Source organism: Nomia melanderi, unplaced genomic scaffold, assembly GCF_051020985.1.
Source record: "Nomia melanderi isolate GNS246 unplaced genomic scaffold, iyNomMela1 scaffold0064, whole genome shotgun sequence".
Taxonomy (NCBI): Eukaryota; Metazoa; Arthropoda; class Insecta; order Hymenoptera; family Halictidae; genus Nomia; species Nomia melanderi.
The window spans coordinates 231,783-237,500 of NW_027475179.1; positions in this window are offsets into that span (position 1 = coordinate 231,783).

Sequence of the window (5,718 nt, forward strand, 5' to 3'; positions counted from 1 at the left end):
GCTACGGCATACACACGTCCACGGATTCGATTAAAAAAACAGACTTCACAGCTGGCTCTTTGCCGGTCATTCGTCCCATATTATCTCTTGCCGCGAAATTGGCGCGCAAGAGTTGGGTGTCAGACGCACGGCTTTAAAACGAGCTTCACGGCCGGTCCTCTCAATTCCGTGTACGGTACACGCAAGATGCGGGTTCCACTTCCAGACTACCCGGTCCCTTCTCTCTACGAGAATCGATAGTAGAAGAACGGCTCGAAAACGCGTCTCAGAGACTAGGGGAAAAGAAGCGGTATGCGAGCGAAACGAAAACGCATTATGGAAACGTCGCGAAACAATGTTCGACGGTTGCTCGGTTCCAATCGTGCGGCCGTTTCAATTTCTCGTGCGCTTCACCGTCCCTCCGTAACTCTGGCCGATCGCGTATACCGAAGAGCCGACACGCGCAAAAACCACAGGCATTGTATACTGTGTATATATATATATATATGTTACAGTCACAGCCTTCGCGCGTTTTACTCTCCGACGCGGGGTTTCCACGACGAAAGAGAGACAGTTTCGTGGCGGGTGACTCGGCCGAATCGCTACGACGGGTATTTCTATTATAGAACGAATCATCGCCACCCTTTACCAGTGCCCGACGAAGGAATCACAAGGTCATCTGGAGTTTACAATGCCAGCGACGGTAATTCCAACGAAGACCCGATAAGTCAACTCATCGTTCTATTTCTCCCCGTACAGAAAAGCGAATCGACGCTAACGCACCTCGCGCAAGCACGAACGTTCTCTTCGCGTGGATCATCCCATCGTCGAAAGATGTAAAGACGCATTGGAGATCGTGGTCTCTGGCGGGCTCATTGCACGCCCCACTGCATATCTTTCCTCGAATCGAGAATGATTCGTCCACTAAGGCTGCGAAACTACGCGTCGAGGAAACTAGGGGAAAGAAGCGGGATGCGAGCGAAACGACAATACATTATGGAAACGTCGCGAAACAATGTTCGGCGGTTGCTCGTTTCCTCCTGCGGACGTTTCATTGCTCGGGCGCTTCACGTCCCTCCGTAACCTTCGCGCGATCGCGTGCCCCGGAGAGCCGGCAACCGGTGAACCACAGGCGTATAAACTATAGTCTTCTATAGCAAGCCTTCGGCGGTTACTCTCCGACGCGGGGATTCCACGACGAGAGAGAATTTCGTGGCGGGTGACATCGGTCGAAACGCTACGACGGGTATTTCTATTATAGAACGAATCATCGCCACCCTTTACCAGTGCCCGACGAAGGAATCACAAGGTCATCTGGAGTTTACAATGCCAGCGACGGTAATTCCAACGAAGACCCGATAAGTCAACTCATCGTTCTATTTCTCCCCGTACAGACAAGCGAATCAACGCTATCGCACCTCACGCATGCACGAACGTTCTCTTCGCGTGAATCGTCCCATCGTCGAAAGATATAGCCGCTTGGAGATCGTGGCCCATCAAGTTCTTCCGTAACTCCTGCGCGATCGCGTACCCCGGAGAGCAGGCAACCGGTGAACCACAGGCGTATAAACTATAGTCTTCTATAGCAAGCCTTCGCGTTTACTCTACGACGCGGGGATTCCACGACGAGAGAGATTTTCGTGGCGGGTGACACGGCCGAATCGCTACGACGGGTATTTCTATTATAGAACGAATCATCGCCACCCTTTACCAGTGCCCGACGAAGGAATCACAAGGTCATCTGGAGTTTACAATGCCAGCGACGGTAATTCCAACGAAGACCCGATAAGTCAACTCATCGTTCTATTTCTCCCCGTACAGACAAGCGAATCAACGCTATCGCACCTCACGCATGCACGAACGTTCTCTTCGCGTGAATCGTCCCATCGTCGAAAGATATAGCCGCTTGGAGATCGTGGCCCATCAAGTTCTTCCGTAACTCCTGCGCGATCGCGTACCCCGGAGAGCAGGCAACCGGTGAACCACAGGCGTATAAACTATAGTCTTCTATAGCAAGCCTTCGCGTTTACTCTACGACGCGGGGATTCCACGACGAGAGAGATTTTCGTGGCGGGTGACACGGCCGAATCGCTACGACGGGTATTTCTATTATAGAACGAATCATCGCCACCCTTTACCAGTGCCCGACGAAGGAATCACAAGGTCATCTGGAGTTTACAATGCCAGCGACGGTAATTCCAACGAAGACCCGATAAGTCAACTCATCGTTCTATTTCTCCCCGTACAGAAAAGCGAATCGGCGCTATCGCACCTCACGCAAGCAGGAATGATCTCTTCGCGTGGATCGTCCCATCGTCGAAAGATGTAAGACGTACAGAAATCGTGGTCCATCACGATTATTCGTAACTCTCCGAGTCGCGTATCTGAGAGTAGGACAAACGGAGAACCACAGGCATAAATAATACTATATGTTTCTTATATAGTTAGCCTTCGCGTTTTACTCTCCGACATGGGGATTCCACGACGAGAGAGAGTTTCGTGGCGGGTGTCTCGGCCGAATCGCTACGACGGGTATTTCTATTATAGAACGAATCATCGCCACCCTTTACCAGTGCCCGACGAAGGAATCACAAGGTCATCTGGAGTTTACAATGCCAGCGACGGTAATTCCAACGAAGACCCGATAAGTCAACTCATCGTTCTATTTCTCCCCGTACAGAAAAGCGAATCGACGCTATCGCACCTCGCGCGAGCACGTAACTACTCTTCGCGTGGATCGTCCCATCGTCGAAAGATGTAAGACGCACGGAAATCGTGGCCCATCAACGTTTTTTTGTAACTCTGCCGATCGCGTATCACAGAGCCGAGACGCACATACCACAGGCGTATAATACCGTTTTCTTTCGTATGGTAAGCCTTCGCGTTTACTCTTCGGCGCGGGGTTTCCACGTCGAGAGAGACATTCGTGGCGGGTGACATCGGTCGAAACGCTACGACGGGTATTACTATTATAGAACGAATCATCGCCACCCTTTACCAGTGCCCGACGAAGGAATCACAAGGTCATCTGGAGTTTACAATGCCAGCGACGGTAATTCCAACGAAGACCCGATAAGTCAACTCAACGTTCTATTTCTCCCCGTACAGAAAAGCGAATCGACGCTGTTGCACCTCACGCAAGCACGAACGTTCTCTTCGCGTGGATCGTCCCATCGTCGAAAGATGTAAGACGCACGGAAATCGTGGCACATCACGTGTTTTCGGAACTCTGTCGACCGCGTATCTCAGAGACGACGCGCGCGAACCACTGGCATATACTATTATATATCGCGTTTTACCCTCCGACGCGGGGATTCCACGACGAGAGAGAGAGTTTCGTGAGCGGGTTGACTCGGAAGAAACGCTACGACGGGTATTTCTATTATAGAACGCATCATCGCCACCCTTTACCAGTGCCCGACGAAGGAATCACAAGGTCATCTGGAGTTTACAATGCCAGCGACGGTAATTCCAACGAAGACCCGATAAGTCAACTCAACGTTCTATTTCTCCCCGTACAGAAAAGCGAATCGACGCAATCGCACCATACGCGTGCACGTAAACAACTCTTCGCGTGGATCGTCCCATCGTCGAGAGACGTAAGTTTTCATAGTATGAATTCGCGTTTTACTCTCCGACGCGGGGATTCCACGACGAGAGAGAGTTTCGTGAGCGGGTTGACTCGGAAGAAACGCTACGACGGGTATTTCTATTATAGAACGCATCATCGCCACCCTTTACCAGTGCCCGACGAAGGAATCACAAGGTCATCTGGAGTTTACAATGCCAGCGACGGTAATTCCAACGAAGACCCGATAAGTCAACTCAACGTTCTATTGCTCCCCGTACAGAAAAGCGAATCGACGCAATCGCACCATACGCGTGCACGTAACAACTCTTCGCGTGGATCGTCCCATCGTCGAGAGACGTAAGTTTCCATACTATGAATTCGCGTTTTACTCTCCGACGCGGGGATTCCACGACGAGAGAGAGTTTCGTGAGCGGGTTGACTCGGAAGAAACGCTACGACGGGTATTTCTATTATAGAACGCATCATCGCCACCCTTTACCAGTGCCCGACGAAGGAATCACAAGGTCATCTGGAGTTTACAATGCCAGCGACGGTAATTCCAACGAAGACCCGATAAGTCAACTCAACGTTCTATTACTCCCCGTACAGAAAAGCGAATCGACGCAATCGCACCATACGCGTGCACGTAACAACTCTTCGCGTGGATCGTCCCATCGTCGAGAGACGTAAGTTTCATAGTAAGCCTTCGGCGTTTTACTCTCCGACGCGGGGATTCCACGACGAGAGAGAGAGTTTCGTGAGCGGGTTGACTCGGAAGAAACGCTACGACGGGTATTTCTATTATAGAACGCATCATCGCCACCCTTTACCAGTGCCCGACGAAGGAATCACAAGGTCATCTGGAGTTTACAATGCCAGCGACGGTAATTCCAACGAAGACCCGATAAGTCAACTCAACGTTCTATTTCTCCCCGTACAGAAAAGCGAATCGACGCAATCGCACCATACGCGTGCACGTAAACAACTCTTCGCGTGGATCGTCCCATCGTCGAGAGACGTAAGTTTTCATAGTATGAATTCGCGTTTTACTCTCCGACGCGGGGATTCCACGACGAGAGAGAGTTTCGTGAGCGGGTTGACTCGGAAGAAACGCTACGACGGGTATTTCTATTATAGAACGCATCATCGCCACCCTTTACCAGTGCCCGACGAAGGAATCACAAGGTCATCTGGAGTTTACAATGCCAGCGACGGTAATTCCAACGAAGACCCGATAAGTCAACTCAACGTTCTATTTCTCCCCGTACAGAAAAGCGAATCGACGCAATCGCACCATACGCGTGCACGTAAACAACTCTTCGCGTGGATCGTCCCATCGTCGAGAGACGTAAGTTTTCATAGTATGAATTCGCGTTTTACTCTCCGACGCGGGGATTCCACGACGAGAGAGAGTTTCGTGGGCGGGTTGACTCGGAAGAAACGCTACGACGGGTATTTCTATTATAGAACGCATCATCGCCACCCTTTACCAGTGCCCGACGAAGGAATCACAAGGTCATCTGGAGTTTACAATGCCAGCGACGGTAATTCCAACGAAGACCCGATAAGTCAACTCAACGTTCTATTACTCCCCGTACAGAAAAGCGAATCGACGCAATCGCACCATACGCGTGCACGTAACAACTCTTCGCGTGGATCGTCCCATCGTCGAGAGACGTAAGTTTCCATACTATGAATTCGCGTTTTACTCTCCGACGCGGGGATTCCACGACGAGAGAGTGTTTCGTGAGCGGGTTGACTCGGAAGAAACGCTACGACGGGTATTTCTATTATAGAACGCATCATCGCCACCCTTTACCAGTGCCCGACGAAGGAATCACAAGGTCATCTGGAGTTTACAATGCCAGCGACGGTAATTCCAACGAAGACCCGATAAGTCAACTCAACGTTCTATTGCTCCCCGTACAGAAAAGCGAATCGACGCAATCGCACCATACGCGTGCACGTAACAACTCTTCGCGTGGATCGTCCCATCGTCGAGAGACGTAAGTTTCATAAGTAAGCCTTCGGCGTTTTACTCTCCGACGCGGGGATTCCACGACGAGAGAGTGTTTCGTGGCGGGTGACTAGGCCGAAACGCTACGACGGGTATTTCTATTATAGAACGAATCATCGCCACCCTTTACCAGTGCCCGACGAAGGAATCA